This window comes from Denticeps clupeoides, chromosome 13 (assembly GCF_900700375.1).
Source record: "Denticeps clupeoides chromosome 13, fDenClu1.1, whole genome shotgun sequence".
In the NCBI taxonomy this organism is placed as follows: Eukaryota; Metazoa; Chordata; class Actinopteri; order Clupeiformes; family Denticipitidae; genus Denticeps; species Denticeps clupeoides.
The window spans coordinates 18,228,207-18,246,801 of record NC_041719.1 but is presented as its reverse complement, the minus strand read 5'-3'; the positions used below and the strand labels follow the sequence as shown (position 1 = coordinate 18,246,801).

General features: G+C 44.9%; 1 protein-coding gene across 23 annotated transcripts in view; it reads right to left on the bottom strand.

Annotated features, from left to right (window-relative positions):
• The window catches only part of ptprfa (protein tyrosine phosphatase receptor type Fa), a 176,959-nt gene that overhangs the window by 119,115 nt on the left and 39,249 nt on the right, over positions 1-18,595 (bottom strand). The window contains exon 1 of one of the 23 annotated variants that reach the window (XM_028999935.1): positions 15,075-15,409. The exons of the other annotated variants lie outside the window; for them this stretch is intronic. The gene's annotated coding sequence lies outside the window, so the exon portion shown is untranslated. Of the gene's footprint in view, positions 1-15,074; positions 15,410-18,595 lie in introns of those variants that run through there. 23 annotated transcript variants of the gene reach the window in all.

The following is an 18,595-nucleotide window of genomic DNA, read 5'->3' as shown; positions in this document are numbered from 1 at the left end:
TAATACATTTGCCAAGCACTGTTTTAAATGAAGAGCTAAGAACAGAAAGGCTCCCACTTCAGCCTGAATTAATAACATATTTCATTCTTGCTTTTTTTAAGTGAATTAAAGAGCCTTCCTGTACAACTGGTTACTTAATCCTGTCAATATTATTTTAAAGACTGCCATAATTAATCATTAAAATAACCCAAATCCTTGGATTTTGAGGTTAATGCGGATATCAGGAATTATCATCTTGTGTGGCTTAAGGCAAATGGAATTAAACATTTACCTGGAAAGTTTTTTATCTATATAAAAAAGTGGAGAGGTGCTTGAAAAATTCACCCGCAAAGCTTTCTCCGTTTCAATCCGCTCTAGAGTCAGTCGGTCTTATCCAGCACTCCGGGCTAAATAATAGTTGACCCCTGAAGTTGGTGACAATCAGAAGCAGGAGAGGAGACATGAGAGGCAAAGCTCACTAACAATATAGACATCAGGCAAACAATATCAGTTCAAAAGATCCACACTGTAACAGCTGCAGTACAATTTCATCTAACCAGTAATAATGAAGCCTCTTTACTCCGAGTTCTGGAATCTTCAGATACTTGCAAAGTTCAGCCACAACTAACTACAGCTGCAAAATAAGCATGGAGTGAATTCCAAGCTTGCCCCAGGCCCACTGTTGACTGTATTTGCAATGCAGGGTGCATTCGTTGGTTTGCCGGAGGAAGCCAAAGTCAAATGTGTTTACAGAAGGAGGTTCTCTGCCAGACTGATATCTTCTCCCAGCAGACGGTGCAGGAAGGCAGATTATTTCATCCTGGAAGAGGTAACCTCCCGGGGTCATGCTCACACAGTTATCTGTTCCTTCATCGCCATCGTCCCTGGAGGAAGGACAAACCATCTCATGACAGTGAATGGGGATGATTGGAGAGCTTGGGAGGGGTATGCGAGACATCTTACCAAAAACAATAGTGTGAGACAATAGTATGAGCCCAGGGCCTGGAAAGGGAAGGTTGTGTGAAGAGCTCAACAGGGACTCCTGCCTGTTTGCATAGACCTACCTGCAAGCTAGGCACTCTTATCAGCCCCCCAGCTAGATGCTAGGAACACAGTCAGCTAATCCCAGAGATCACTACACAGGCGGCGAGACAAGAAGCCTCTAATAAAATCAGGGCATAATCACAACTCCGCTATTGATGAAAGGCCTTGTTTTACTGCCGATGGGGCTGAAAGGAAGCACAAGCCCGACGACTGCTTTATACAACACGATAAATAAAAAAACGCAGTATTAACTCTATAAGCCAATAACACCAAGCACTGAGGTGAGACTCTGATGTTGACCTTGACGTGATTTGAGGGCCGTGGACACAGAGTGAAAGGGCTTCATCTTCAAAGCTATGAAAGGGGCTTTTAACTTGACGGTTTTGAATCTTAAGCCGTCCGATAACCTGAACTTTTCTCCCGTTCTCCCCGCCTCGCTTCCGTCTGCGCTTTCCGATGGCGCTTACAGGATTACGTGTCTAAGGGGACGGGTAAGAGGCTCGGTTCAGCAACCACCCCCGTGCGGCGGTGGCTAATTACCGGGCTGCTGGTGGTGGAGGCGTATCTGTGGGGGTGGCTGATGGCTGATAGCAGCCCCCCCAGTGTTACCTGAACGATATTATTGGAGCGCAGCAGACAAGGCCCGTGGGACACGCTATCATAACGCGCGCTGCTGGGCAGCCATAAAAGATTTATGAAATAACTTTGCCCCGAGTGCAAAGTTTCAGAGCCAGAGTTAATGGCACGATTAGGCTAATTATGGGCACATCGAGGAGAGAGGGCTGAAAAATGTCACAACACAATGACAGGGTCTAGGATGGACCAGGAAAGGTGAGAACACAAGGAAGGAGGATCTTTAGGGCCTGAGAGTGGATCACCATCAGTTGTATTATGGCTCATGAATGGATTGATCTCTTCCATTCACAGAATCCATTTGAATCACGGTGGATCAATCTCTCCTTTAAAAAAAAAAAAAGAGTCTGACACTGGAGCACAAGGAATAATGCCCACTGAGCTGATTTAAAAAATGCCACAAAATCCTACTGTAATCAGCTAATTAGTCTAATAGCATCAGTGACAGTGGTCAGTCTCTGTAGACTGGTTTTATTCTGCGAAGTTAACAATTATGGAGAATCTTGTCCTACTTGTAAAGTGAACTTTCTTCAGATGACTGCAACAAAATGCACCCATGATAAGTGAGGAAACCCTCCCCGTCTGGGTAAAATACAATAACTACAATACATTTGTTTACAGGTGAATAAAATGATAATTTTCTGATTACATTCCATGCCAATTATCACAACTAATAAGGTCTGAAGTGGGGGGATTGTGTTTATATCCAAACAAATTTGGTTTGTTGTTTGCTTTCACAGTCAATAATGAAGCAGAAATGTGCATGAATGCAAAGGGATAAATGTTTGTTCAGGAAGCTAATTAGTGACTATTAATAACCGTATTACCTTCTTTACCCTTGTTCGTTGTTTTCTTTTGCATTATTCAGACGTCAATCAGAAGTTAGTTCTGTTTGGTTGCTGATATCTTTTTTACGAAGAGAAAAAAAAGTAGAAATATGTATAAATATTTAAATACGGTTTTACAAATTGAAGGTGGGGAATAATTTATCAGATCAAATGTAAAAGCTGGGGGGAAGACGAGGTTAAGCAGGATGTAAAGTACCTGCCAGGCATGTAATGAGGTAAAATTAAAGAAGGAAAAATGATCCCTGTCCTTTTGCCACCAGTGTCTAGCCAACTGGAATAAGCCTTCCCAGTTCACACAGACTGGTTTACTGGTGCGACCCACACGTATCAACAGCTCCCTCATAAAGCTGCCCGAGTCCTCCAAACACCGCAGGAGTTAAGGTTGATTTACGGCAACACGTAGCCATAATGAGTTAATGATTATCCGGGGGTGACCCATCATTCCGCTTATGCGAGCCAACGTGCCGCGCAGGCCTCGGCATGATATACTACACCGACGCTGTGTGGCTTTATGCCGCTGAATGAACCTTAAACTCCGGGAGCCACATAAATTACGAGCAACAAGCGTATTTATAATCATCTAGCAGGGATTATTCAAAGACCTGTGATTTCTGCTGTTCCCACACCACAAATCACGCGCCGAATGCCGAGTGCGTAAGACACAATAGTGGCAACAGGGAGAGTTTGCAGAGGACTTTTCTCCTCATTATGAATTCAGCGAGAACATGCACTGAGTTGCAAAATAAATAAATAAACTTACTTATTATGTTTCAGCTGTTGGATAATGGCTTCACCAAAAGTAAAAAAAAAAAAGAACTTTTTTTTATATAAAAGCTCAGGTCTTTGTTTCGGACTGATCCCATTTTCTCAGACTGTCACAGCCGCTGCATGCTCCAGTGGTTGGGGAAATGATGGAACAGCGGCTTCCTGTCTGGACCCACATCCAGAAGGGATGCTCTGCTGGGCCTGTGGGAAAGGCACCAAACCTCAATTACACTGGCAGAAAGGCACCATGGCGGTGCCACTGACCCCCGCAGTCATCTCTTCCATTGTTCCGTCCAGTGCTGTAGTGAGAGGCCTCCCACCGTTGCTTTTTAACACTATTCAAGTTTTCAGTCAATGTTTACATTTGCATAAGCACAAAGTCGTTTTGAGCAAGAACTGAAACAGGAAAAGCATGAAATAGTTGTCCGCTTCCCATTTTCCAAACAAACCGTGAGTACAGCAAGGAAGCACTTTTCCTCCATGGCCATATTTGTATTTGCACTGAAAGATAGGGGTCATTCCATTGATTATTGGAAAGCAGTTATATTTAATTTCATCGACTGTACTAGCAGTGGCCCAGGCAGCCTAATCTCAAACGCTCCTCGTTCATCAGACAGTTCTGACACTGGCATTAATTAAGAGGCTGAGATCGATGTCCCAGTGAGGGCGAAAAATCAAAATGGCCAATTTTGATCTTAACCCTTTGAACCACTTTACTTTGCTGCCAATAGCACAAGGTAACGGTTGAGTCATTTGTCACGAGTGTCTAGCAGCAGAGAACAAATCCAGGCATGATCCTTTTCCGAGTTATAAGTGTATATTATCCTGGCCAAACCAATCAACCACTGCGGGGTTAAGATAGCCTACTTTTTCCTGCTGCACACTCCTCACTTCATCATAGGACTGCATGCCTGTGTGACCTGCTTTGGGACAGATGTGTAAAAATACATTCCAGATATGGTGTGAAGCTTGTTATTACCCAAATCAGAGAATTGCATTGTTCTCAGAAGTTACATTGAACATGGGTTAGCAAGACAAGGTGATGAGGCATCGCAGACATGACAACTGCCGAATATGCAACAAAAAAAAACAAGGCAGGTTGAGCTAATCTCACAAAATTCTTTTATTAGTACCCCAAGGCAGGACCTGACCTTAAATTAACTTTGTATACATCACCAAACGTGGGGTAGACTTTTTTTCCACTTGAGATCCCCTCCACACTCCTTCGCTCATTGACTCTCAACTTTGGGCCCTCCCGTTTTATTGGTCAAGTGCTGGGACCATTGTGTATAATACTCTCCTTGTCAAAAGTTTCTTAGTTCCAACTTATTTGTGGGTCTTTTAAACAAAATGTAATTACATTTATAGCATTTTATATCAGGCGCCCTATCCAGAGTGATTGTCATTGTGATACACCTCACAGCACACAGTGACAAAACAAAATGTGTCCTCTGCTTTTAACCATCACCCTTGGTGAGCAGTGGGCAGCCATGACAGGCGCCCAGGGAGCAGTTTGTGGGGACGGTGCTTTGCTCAGTGGCACCTCAGTGACAGAACCGGCAACCTTCTGGTTACGGGGCTGCTGCCTTAACTGCTAGGACACCACTGCAGGGACAGTTCCCATGGATACACAGAAATAAGTGTCTTGCTCAAGGGACACAATGGTAATTAGTGGGGTTTGAACATGGGTCTTCTGGTTCATAGGCAAGTGTGTTACCCACTCGGCTACTACCACCCACTTTTCACTGTTGTCTTATGATGATGCCAGTAGTGTGCATTATGGAGGAAAAAAGAGGTTGCTCTACACATTCAGATTCATGAAACATACTTTACTTTCATAAAACAGCCCCAGCACAGTACTGTGCAAGGTCTTATGGCGGCGTGAAAAAAGTCACAGAAGGATCTGAGGACACAGAAGGCCTGTGGTTAGTTCTCCAAGATCTTTGGAACAACTTAGCAGCAGAGTTCCTTCAAAAACTGTGAGCAAGCGTAACTAGAAGAACTGATGATTTTGTGAATTTTGAAGGCACAGATTCATACTTGTATAGTACTGTATATGCAGTATTTTACTTTCCAACTTCCCTTTTAGCACAACAGCTATTCTTCCTTCACCTGAATCCAATTTCAGTGTTTAAATCAGGTGGGAATTTCTCTGTTTCATTCAGAAGAACTTAAAATAAAAAATTCTTCTATACAATAAGTAATTGTTTGGTTTGGAAATGATGCATAGTGCATACTAATCTTAACTGAAATTGATATATTCTTAACCGATTCCTTTGACCTCTGTGTACTCAATAAGATGTCAAAAAAATAAAATACTAAAACAAAACTGAATTCATGGGCTGTTACTAGAGAGTACCCACTAATTCCAGGATGCCACTCTCCCAAAACACAAGAAAGAGTCACAGTATGGACAGTGCCAATCTGCCACTGGTTTTGTTTAGAGAGCCACGCTCTCCCAACAGGCACCTCGGAGAGCGTCTCGGTGCGATTCCCTTCAATCACGCCAGAGTAGGGGTTAGCAGTGTTCCTGTCTCTCCCGGACATTCTGGCAGACGCCCTTTCATCGGAGTAGAGGGGTGGCATCCATCACGCTCGGGGCTGTCAGTGAATGGAGAGGGTGGTGACTGCTCGTCTCTCTCCCGTTCTGTCGCTCCTTCGCTCTCCCTGCCCCCGTCTCCTGGGCCGTAGGTGACAGGCAGCGTCACCAATCTGGCGGACAACCTGGATGGCTCTCAAATCCTTCGCACACAGACCAGTATTTACAGCTAGCACTAGTCTGGGTCCGGTAGCATCCGCCCCTGCGGGGGCGGGTTTGATTAGAGCGCAGATAATCATACAGACCCACCGGTTTCCCAGCAGCCTATCCAGAGAGAGTCGACTGGGGGAGAGTGGGGCGAGGGGACTCATAAATCAGCCCGTAACAATGACTCTACTGGCCACAGCTGAGCCGCCCTGTGGAAGCTGTATACTTAAGTCATGACCCCCTGGAGGGACAGCTCAGGGTCCTGACGTCACTAACCAACACAGTAGCTGGCTGGGAAAGTGACATACCTCCCCCCCTTTACCTTTCTCCTCTCTTGCTTTTTAATTTTTTTCTCTTTGTCTTCCTGGGTCAGTGCCACATTCTTACTCTGGAGGGGGTGGCACAGCAGGGCAGCCGCAGGAGGAGGCGGGCGAGCCTAGTAGGTTTTTAAATACTGCGGCACCCGGGGAACCTGAAAAATGGGCCCAGGTTTCTGATGGGCTCGGAAGCACATATACTTGCAGAGTCAATGATGCCTACCAGGCATTTTCACATCACGGAACACTCTGGCCCTGAAAAGGAATTAATTACAGGCAGGGTGCTCTAAGATGGGTTGCATTAAAATCTCTCTATTGACAACAAGAGCAATTATGAGCTTGGCGCTTTGAAGAGCATCATAATCAAAGGCAGTAGCGTCTCTCTTGTCTCGCCGCACGGTGGACAATGTGGAGGTTCCCGCTGTGGCGTAGTCACACAAACCACATAATTAATGGCACAGAGTTGGGAAAAGAGCTGTTAATTCACATTTTGTCCTTTCCAGAAGCGGCTGTTTTATTCCCCCAAAAGCAGCATATTATGCATGTGCCGTGTGCAGAAGTCCCAACTGTTTCTGTGTGACATGACTGCAGAGGGAGCACAGAACGGTGACAGCTACTCCTGAAAAGCAAGCTAGTCTATTAAAATCAAGCTAGGGGATATGGATAATCCGCCTTGAATAATTATCAGTGTGTGAAATCAGTAAACACTTTCATTTTCACAACTCTGGTGTGACTTCAGAGAATGGAAGAGGGCGGTGAACCTGCCTCCCATGGCACATGCAATGTCAATACACTTATTATTATGAACTTTTTTTTGCTCGTGGACCTTGAGAGAACGTTGCATAGCAAAAATCATCTAATGTAATTTCCGGCAGACCATCCAACCACATACTTACTCCACTTGAGCCACTCTGCAGCACTGCAGTTATGACCATGTATACTGAGCTCATAAAACAGTGAACAAGGTCTTAAGAGCCACAATCCTCAACTCCCTGAGTCAACACACCCCGTTCGGTTTAAACCTTAAAGACGAGCCCCGGGCAGAGAGCGGGGAGAAAAGCCCTCACCCAGGCTGGCAGCTCTGCCACGGCCCAGCGTCCCCTCTGACAGAGCCACGCAGTGTGAGGATTAACACCAGACAAAGGGGGGAGGCGGGGTTAATCGATATGCCGCTGAAAAAGTGGCGCTGCGCTACGCTGATGAGCTGCCGGGCCTCCGCCGACGTACTTGTGGGAGAGCGGCGCTAGGCGGCTGTGGTCAGCCCTAATCCCCCAGCCTTAATGTACTGCCGAGAAGCCGGGTTTATTAGCGCGCTCCGCCACACTGCTGCTCGCAGGAGTTGAAAGTCCAGCGAGATAAGGGCCTGCTGAGCAGGGCTGAGCCGCAGAATTCGCACCATCATCACCACGGGCTACGGCACCGTAACGCTGCACTGGAGCAGGCTGAAATATTGCTTATACGAGCTGGCGGGGGAAGCGGTTGTTGCCGTTCCATTAAGGGTGGCATATCTTTCAAATACGCATTTGGACGAAAAACACAGACGACACCGCAGAGTTGTTTTCAATGCACCGTAACAAATGGCTGTATCCGCCGCCTGCTAATAAACTTGTTCCGAAATGCTATCGTGCGGGATGAATGACGGAGTACAATAACGAAGCAATCTCCCTGAGGCCCGCCAATGCCGGGTACAGAGAGGAGGTCTGTCACTGCGGTGTCGCAGCCGTACACACTTTCATATTAACGTGCACTGGCGGTTAAAAATGGTGGAAAATGATAGAACGCACTCTGGAACGAATGGGGTGTTTGGGGGTATGGACGGATTCCCGAATATACCATATGACATTTACAGCATTTACCAGACGCCCTTATCCAGAGCGACTTACAATAAGTAGTTAGAGGGACAGTCTCCCTGGAGCAACTTAGGGTTAAGTGTCTTGCTCAGGGACACGATGGTAGTAAGTGGGATTTGAACCTGGGTCTTCTGGTTCATAGGCGAGTGTGTTACCCACCAGGCTACTACCACTGTAGTGATTGTAGTGGCCCAACATGACATCGGCAGCGGCCGCCATTCCACCGCAGGGCACACGCTCACTCTACCCGTTATCTTCTAAATTTTTTTTTTTTTTAAAAAAAGGTCAAATTAACGGTTGCTCCGTTCTCCTGCCCAGTTCCAGCATACACCAGCATCACTTATAACGCTGTTACTGTTATACAGTAGTTCTCGTTGAGCATAAACTACATCCTATCCCTGCAAGCAGGCTGGACTGAACGAAAATAGCAAATGTATCACCTACTAAAGGCATCAATGCAATTATTGTTTCAATTGGTTATATTTATGAAACAAGGAACTGCTGCAGTCATTTAAAACAAGTTAATAAAATGATAATAAAAATGCCTGACACACGTTGTGTATGAAAGTGTTGCACATATAAGGATCCATGTGTGTTCCATCTGTATATTGATTCACTATATTATATTAATACCACTATCAAGTTTACTACACTGGAGAAGCACTTAGAAACCCGATCAAGATCGATACCAGCCAGGAAGTCCTTTGTGAAAGTTGTAATGAAAACCACACTGCAACACTGATGCAGTACGAATGTAGATGTGTTCTGTTATTATTATCAAGTTACATAGAAAACACGTTTATTGGTGTAGCTCAACTTTCACTTGTTTTTTCTTTTCTGAGCCGTTAACAGCAATGCTGAACCAAGCGGAGGCAGAAAAATATCCACAGCATCCAAACTGCAAGCACAAGTCGCAAAACATCTCAAATATGTAAGCTCACAGCAGCTTATAACTTGTCAAGGTGAAGAATTTCCAAATTAAAACGCTGAGAGTCAGCTGACAGGCAACTAGATAAGATCCAACATGACTTATGATGATTTGCCGTAAAACGAGGTATGCCGTCTTTTTGAAGGCACCATTTCCGTGAGATCTTTCTGACACCGGCCCTCTATTGTCCTCGGACGTCCCTCCTTCAGTGTCTGCCTCTATTCGCTGCACGCTATCCCTGTCCACCAGCGGAGTATCACAAACGAGCTTTATTCACGGCCAACACTCCCAGACTATCAGTTACCTCCAGTGGACAAAACAACGTTCTGCTTCACCTTCTTTTACACTGCCCGCTCACTTTTACACCTGCCTGGGGGTGATATGTTCATTTTCAGGTCATCAGTTTGGACAAGGGATCAATATTCATAATATTTGATCTGCTAAGCTATAATGTTAATTATTGGCAGTAACTTAATTTACAAATTAAGTGTTGATTGGTTGATATGTTGATATGGTAAAATGATATAGCTAGAGAGTGACTGGGGCCGTGTTGGATACACAGGTGCATCATAGGTCAGGACCTACCAAAAGTGGTCCAAAGAAGGAAAACCAGTGAACAAGTGTCAGGGTCATGGGGGGTCAAGGGTCACAAGGCTCACCTACAAAGGTAGACTGAGGAGAAATCTTACTTTAATGTACCTATGTACCACCTACCTAAACATTGTTGGTGACCAGGTAAACCCCTTCATGGCTAGAATATTCCCTTATAACAATTCCTCTTTCAGCAGGATAATGTGTCCTGCAACACTGCAATGGTTCAAGAATGGTTTGAGGAGCACAACAACGGACTTTAGGTGAAATGTCCACGTAGGAACCAACAGACCTTGGTGCCAGATACCGCAGCATTCCTCCATAGGTCTAGCGTGTGGTGGTAATGTTATGGCTGATCAGCATATATGTATTTATATGCCACTGCTTATGGGATCAGTATTGACCATGATGACCCTGCTACTGCTCTGGGCTTAGCGTGGTTTTTTATGGAACGTATGTGTTCACCTGTTCACCTGAATGTAACCCCTGTCTACGTCGCTGTGTATTGCCGACTCGAACGTATGCGTCCTCCTTCCCTTCCATGTTGGCAGTGCCATGACAACTGAAAATCACACACAGACATACATACACACACACACACACACACAAGTGTAGCCAGAGGGAAGGTGTTTAATGTGGCCAACGAGTGCATGAAATGTGTTCGTAAAGTGATGGAACGGTGGAAGACAGCTTTTGAATATTTGTACTCAGACACATGACTGGCAGATGCCCAGGTTATCAAGCTGCTCGACGAGTCTGTGCCTGCTTACGTGCCAGGTAGAAACCAGAAGAACGCAAAACAGCATGCAGCGGCTGCCCGCACGAAGAGAGGAAATGTCCTTCAAAAGCGCTGACACTTTAACAGCATGTGAGGCGAGCCTGACATCATTGATTGCCAATCATATCAATCACCCCATTTTCTACCGTGAGTTGAACATCAACATGCTAATCAATTATGTTGAAAAATGGCTGCCTTCATCTTAATTAATTCACAAGAGGGGAGAAATGTGGCACAATTAAAATTCAACACGAACCCTCGGCTCAGTAATCCCATATTTTCACATGCGGCAAACTAACTACTGGAAATATGGAAAATATTTAACATTTCATACACGAGATGTTCACTATTTAATAATAATTCTGATTTTTCATGAATAAAACTGTAAACAACATCACTCTTCGTGCCAGTTTTCTCCCAGACGTGAGTCCAGAGCCATGATTTTAGACCCTCTACTCTACTACAGAGAAACCCAGCAGAGAGAGAAATAAAAGCAAAAAGAGGATTCGTCGGCCAATCAAAGTCTTCCCTCTCGCCGTGGCTATTTATTAAACCGCAACAGCTGGCGGGGCAGATATTTCGGTGTGATAACCGCAAGTGGCAATTACCGTGGAACGAGGCTGGCGTCTCGGTGCCGCAGCACTCCACGGCAAGCGCGGGCTTTTCATCTGCCAAGGCTACTGCGGGCAGGGGTGGAGAGGGAAGTGGACGCAAGCTGCCGAAGCCGAGTGAAAGCGGGAGAGGAATCGCTTATCTGGACAGATTTGCATGTGCCATTGTTTCCAGCCACAGTGAGTCACACGATGAATATGAATCATATCTGCGTGTTTTTTTTGTTTTTTTTTGGTTTTCCCGGCAGTACAGCTAACAACCTGGATCTTCTGAAGATCACGCCGGTCAAATATTCCAACTGGCCTACAGTTGTTCGGCCCAGGAATCCAAAATCTTCTCACAGCCCTGACGTGGGCCACCGTGTCCCCCCGCTGTACACTGGCTTTGAGGTGACATTTCCCCGGCCTGACAGGTGGCCATTGGTCTCGGCTTGTAAACAGCGTTAAATGCGAAGACTGCTAATTCCTCCTGTCCAAAAGGGTCATGGTGCGTGGGAGGGGTGGCCTGAGTGACACGTTCCCTCACAACCCTGTAGACATTCTGTAGACAGGTCTCAGCCACCTCAGCGAGCGTGGCAGTCCTGTCACTCAGTATATCTGTCGCTCAGCCTTGGTCCCATCAGACCCATGGTGGATTACGTGCCCCACCTCCACAAACAAAAACTGAAACAGGCACGATGGCTGTAAAATAACCGATATGAGAAGTGGTCACTGAGCGTCTCCATACGCCACCTACATCACTTACTGAACAAAACTCCATTTTACTGTCAAGGGCTTCGAGGCCCTGTCTCAGGGCACAACCCCTGTCACAACAATCAGGCTGGCGCCCACCAGTGTGCTTCCAGGGCGTGTCAGGATTCATCAGCCCCTCGCCGCCACAGCAGCAGACCAGCGACAGACCCTACAGGTTGTCATTTTCAGTCAAGACTTCAAAGTGACTTTCACGCTCACAATGTCCGAGAGGCCAAAGGGTGGGAAAGGAGGAGGGAAGAGCGGAAGTCTTTGATGAGTGTGGCCGCTCCAAGTCAAGTCACCCATAGAAACAATGAAGCTGACCCCTGGAGGCTCTTCATCAGCGCCGTAGCTGCAGCTGGAGCTGGTGGCAACAGTGTCTCTGGCACCAAAAGTGTCTCAAACTGAGAATTTGTCCAATTAACTTTCGCAATGGATTACAGGTTATTGATTAGACTAGTATAGTATATGCTTATGATTGGCTAGACAATTTAAAGTGTTCTGTTGGATTGAGAGAAGTAATTATATTTCAGCTATTGATTTGCATTTGCCAAATGCACTGTAAGGCAAACTTTCACAAACCGTAATAATACAAACACTACCATAATTAAAGAAAGAACATCTCTAATCCACATATTGCTTAGTTGCTAAGCAACATTATTCAGCTAGGAGTCACGTGACTAGCAGATGCATCTCACACTTTATAAGTGGCATGAATGTATATGTGAAAATGCAGCTGTTACTGAACACTTATACCAAATGGATATGCATTTTCATTGGCTGAGACAATAGCTCACAATGATGTCACTCTGACCCATCATTCTTAACCAATGTTTTTATTGTTGCAATAGAAAACTAAAAGGAACATAATAACTACATGGTAAACTGGGTGCAATAATGCAAGAGTAAACTTGCGGTGTTGGGGCCATGAGGTTGACACAACCCCTTCTTGTACATTCTTGCTTAATTAGGATAATAATTAGTCACAATAGAAGTGACTGTAAAAACTGTTGAAAGACAATAAACATGTTGATTTTCATTCAGTCCCAGGAAACCAAACCATCAATCTTGTACTCAAAACCCCGGGCTGAGACGATCCCTCAGAGGCCTGCAATTAAATGTCAGTGCATTTCCCTCATAACCTAACCAAAGTGAGATAAAGTGAGTATTAGACACGCTGCCACTAACTGTGGATGCCACCCTAAATAACTGAGGGTGGAAATGGTAATTAAATTCCGTCTATTTTGAACCGCTCTTCAGAGGCTTGTGGTGCAGGGAAGAGCTTTGAATCCTCCATCAAAGAAATAAACAGAAATACTCCCTCTAAAAGGAAACCAAATTACTGGTGTTACAGGCAACGCTGGCTTGATCCACGTCCAGCTTGGGTGGAATGTAATTGTGGTTGTAAGTAAACCTCAGGCTAGTGAATTCAGTGTGTGTGTGTGTGTGTGTGTGTGTGTGTGTGCATACACCAACGCCCCATGGGGTGGATATACTTGGCAAAAAAAAGTCTAGCAAATCTAGAGCAAGACCTTCAAGATTAATCAATTAATGCCTGCGCCGCCACAATAACAAGGCAAACAGCTGAAATCCGCACGACACACGGCACAAAGACCGGATTAGCTCCATTAGGCCAGGAATCTCAGTGGCAATTAACCTGCAGCGGGCCGAGCCCTCGATCAGATTCCAACGTGTGGCGCCAGTGCAGATGGGGAGAGGGGGGGCTTAGGAAAACGTGACAAAAGCAAGAAGGGGGGGGGGCAATAAAACAGAAAAAAAAACTACCCAGTGAGCTATAAAACGACAGAATGCCGAGGTCACAGAAAGACCACATGGGCGGAGGCAGCCAACAGCGTGGTCAGGTCCCAGAAGGCCGTGAGGTAAAAAGAAGCCACACCAGTTCCTACAATGCCTCAGCTGGGCCAGGGGGGTGGGGTTGAAAGGAAGGTAAGAGAATAGACCCAGATCTGCTCCGAGCCTGGCGCTCATCCTCCCGGAGATGCCGGCTTTGTTTTCTTCCCTTTCCTGTTCTACCTCAGCGCTACTGTCAAACGTCTAAATGGCCAGTATGCTGGGCGCCCACCAACGAGGCGTCCGAACATGTAGGCCGGGGAAAAGCAAACGAGCGTCTTTTTTTCTTCACCCTCCCCTAAATGAATGAGTGAGGAACTGTGGAGGTCTGTTGGATTAGGGGCTGACAATGGCACGGTTGAAAGACGTAAGCCTAGCTGCCTGAAATCCAATCGCTCCCCGGAGAGGTCTCAGCTCCTCTCCAAGCGAAACGAGACAGACAGCTTGTTCACGGTGACTTCTCACCAAAAGACACTTTTGATGGGGAACACAATCAACGAGGAGAAAAGTTCAGAAGTTCAATCCATCTGTCCGTATGATTTATATAAGGGTGATGCTCGTGTTAGCCATTTTCCCCCAGGGGCCAAAAAAATAAGTATTTATCCGTCTTACTGCAAACCCTCCCCTCTTCCATATACAATTAAGGCTAGGAAAAGAGCTACAAAATAATTAAATCAACTGACTTATTTCCCTCTCATCACCAACATACCCATTTAGTTCATTAGTTGTAAAAATATATTTGTAGAGTCTCCAAGCAGCGCATGGAACATAATTACAGCCTCGGTGCGTCTATGTTAGAATCTTGTTAAGAAGGCACAGCAATTAATAATTGCCGAATAAGACAGGGGAAAGATGTTTTCTTAAGAATAATCACACGAAAGAACCGGGAGAGTACACAAGAACCGACTTTTTGATCTCGATTGAACTGAATGCAGATTAAAGCAGCAGGAAGTTCAGGAGACTCCGGCACTCTCTACAAAGTCGCATCTTAACGCTACCATTGCTGAGGGCAATCCCGCCGCAGGACAAGTTCATTCAGCGGTCTGAAACTCGTGCGGGTCCCAGTCTGCTCCGAGATCAGAATGGAGCACAGAGCTATAAACTATGAGCACTTGTGTGATCCGTGTGCAGTGGCAGCAATTGGAAGTGGAGAAAAAAGCCAGGAAAGAAACGGGTCGGTGTTTCAGGCAGGAGCAGGTACCTCCAAATCTCATCTTGTCATCCGACTTATTACTCATTTGGTTTTCCCATGTGCATGATGCAAAAGAACCATTACTTACATTAATTGGTATGATAAAAAGAACCTTGGTCACATTTTGAGAGTGTGCATGTTTGGTTATTAAAACGGGAGAAGTTCATACAACGGTTCTCAGAACCTGGGGGATAAACGCCACCACTTACCCATAGCAAGTCCAAATAAATCCCGGTGGAAAACGTGTCCCTTTCAGACCTTATTTGTGATGGAAAGCCAGTGTTATCCTCACACGGGGTGCAGCGTGCCATACAAAAGAAATTCCTCATGCACAAAGCTCGAGCCTGTCCAGAGACGGGGGGGCTGCGGGAAAGCCGGCGGGGTGGAAGCCACAGGTGGACGTGGTGCTGGAGAGCCGGCGCTTTGGGTTAATCCATCGGACCGGTGCCGTGCGGTCGGACGTCAGGAGCTGCAACGCAGGGACGTCATGCAAGCCTTGGTTCTCCGGGGACTGTTGACTCTGTCTGAGCAAGGCTAGTCCCAACACAGCCTGTGCCTACGTCTGATGTCACAAGGTGTTGAGTTTCACTGAGGGGGGCTGGAGTGGGAGGGGCTACTCCCGGTGACCGACCAATGAGGATTTGATTTTTGGATTTTTTCCCTCTCCCTTTAGGTCGTACAGGTAGAAAAAGGGAAATCCCATCAGATACCAGCGAGTCACGGGCCGCTGCGGATCAGAGGGAGGAGTTGAGCTTTATCTCCTCATCGCTTGTTTGAAAATGAGTAGACATGCAGGTGGGCTCGATGGTTGGCTGCTGAGGCGTTGTAGTTAAGATAAAGCTTTTTAAATGGCACGTGTTTATTGATTTGGGATATAGCACAGGCCCAGGCATGCTTCTGCTTTAATAGCTATCGGATACTCAGACTATTTAGGAAATGGGATTCAGACAAAATGGACACTGGTGCTGTGAAGTGCTTTAAACCACAGTGTTAAAGACCTCTGATGAATCCGAGTGTGAAAAAGGCAATAAAAAGAAAATGGAACTAAATGTGCAACTAAAAAGAGAACAAAAGACAGAAATGCAGAAACTCCAACTCACCAGTATGTTAACAAATCATTTGCCACGGTCGGTATGAGTCTACACAGTAAAGGTTTCAAAATCTTGCTAATTATTAACCAAGTGCCAGGTTGGTTCTTCTTTTCACAGCTTAGCCCCATTTGTAGAAATATCCCAGATTCGTGCAGATGCATTTCAGCCGATACGATCCCTCCGATGAACGCCATCCCAGGATTTTAATGTTGGCTGAGCGTCGGGCATTGCAAGAGTACACCTAATGAGGTTAAACAACGCAATTCCACTTCCCACCCCCACACAAAGAACCGCTTTTAGTGTAGAGTTACAAATTCTTCATGGAGGAGAGTTTTTCAGCCACTTTCATTTCAAGAGATTGTGAAATAAAACATAATTAGTGTCATTTGTAAGGAATGTGAATAAAAGCTAGAGTGCATTAGTGTAATATATGTACTCTTCTGAGTTTTTCTTTTTTTTCTCCAGTAGACGTTAACAATGGTCTACAGAAATGGAAAATTCCTTTATGTTCATACCCATGAATCACATTACAGTGAGTTTTGCCGTAGTGACAGACACACACCAGCCATTAAAAAAGGGCGCAGGAATGTGATTGTGAGCGGCTCTCCTCGACGTTCACTCAGCACTAAACAGAACAACACCCCGCTGGATCTGTCCACAACCTGCTGCTGTAATTCTGAGGTGGGCTGGTGGGGGGGTCGGTTTCGGCTAAATATCACAGCATTCTATTTCAAAAGTGACCCACTCGAGTTACCGCCGCTGAAACGCAACCTTCGTGATTTCACAGAGTGGAATAGACACCGCCGAATCCCCCCAAACTACTTAACCACCTGGCACACACGATTTCTCACGTTTCTCATGGGAACTCCGCAACACAGAAAGTAAAAGTGGCCGAAACAATGCAGGATGGAAACTCTATAACAGAAATCATCTAAGAATGTGACATAATGCTGGGTGAGGTCGCACAAACAGTTATATAGAGAACCTATACTCACAATGAACAAACAAACAAACAAAATAAATTCATTTAGGAAGGACGTTTATGCAGGTTTCAGAAAGATACTTTCTGAAAACGAATCATCGTCAGTTGTGGGAAGATTGATGAGTAGTCTTAGCTCTCAACTCTTTTTCAGCACCAAAGGACTGGCAAACACACACAACATTGCACGTAAAACCTCAAACAATATTTTCACAATTTCAACTGTTTCCCTCATACTAAATCTGGCCATGTTCATTTTACGCATGTATATAATAATCTCCACACCCCATTTCCACGAGACACTTTGAAGTGTCTCATGTCCCTTTGTCCTCCCTTGTTTTTTAAAAGATTTAAGTTTAGTGTAACGTTCCACATAATTTGCACTATGGGGGGTCTGTATAAAACCGTTTTTCAATACACTGTATATACTGTGTATATTGTTGCATTGACAAACCTCTCTTGAACCTTAAAAGACAATAGATCCCTACAGAAGGATGTAATGAATGTAATTATTGTGGCCAGCAACCACGGTCTAAGCAGGAAAATGGGGTAAGGTGCACATTAAAGGATTTTAAGAAGCATTCTTTTGACGTCCTGTTGCCATCCTATTCAACTGTCAACTAATTAACAGTTTAATGTTCACTCCTGACTAACATTGTGCTTAGGGTGTGCAGGAAGAAGTCAATTCACTACTTCTGTCGGAATTGAAAAAGAGTTTAATGAGTGCATGAGACTGTGAAAAAAGGTTCAAAGTAATGAACGCTGTTAGCGTCGATTTACACGGAACACCTTTTGTGCGCACATTTCCATTACTTTAAATTGAGCCATGAAACATTCATGTCTTGGGGCATTGTTTTTCCATGTGTCCGCTTAGCACTACAGTGCACTACCATCTTTTTCAAAGTCCATTCAGCTAAATAAAATCCTCACAGGATCTGGAGATTTGCACACTTAATGACTGTCAAATAAGCTTTGTTGTGTTTCAATTCATAAAAAAAAGAATGGACCAACACAAGCAAGAATGGGGGACTACTTACGATTCAAAGCACATTTAAATTTATTTCTGCCCATCTCTGTTGGATTGAACAACTTGTAGAGCTGCATGATATGTAAAAGTAATATGTGAAATAATTTTGCAATAATATGGAAAAGGGCGTACTTTATTCACCCATGAAATATTGACACCCATGTGTCTCTGTTGCATGCAGAGCAGGGCCCATATCTCACAGTACAGTATGACCGATGCACTTCTGGAATTTTTTTTTTCATTTATGCCTAATGTAAAAATCAAGTTTTAAAAAAGCTTTATTGAGAAGCTGTAGATGTAGTTTCTACGTCCCCAATCAAAAAATGAGGTTGGAACTTACTGTGGTCATACATGCATCGATGAATATCTAAAATTAGGACAATGACCCGCACAGTGGACATACATATCCAGGATTGTGAGTTTGAATCCCTGGAAATGCCGGGTTCACCCTTACATCTGAGAAGTCTGAGAGCAAATTATAATAATTATTTGGGCAATAACAGGGGGGAATAGGTACAGAGGGTCATTATTACATGTTTAATCATCAGTTACTTAATTATTACGTATTATATTATGTAGACATAATATGCAATGCTTTTACTGCAGTGACAATGATCAGGGGCCACTTGGTTT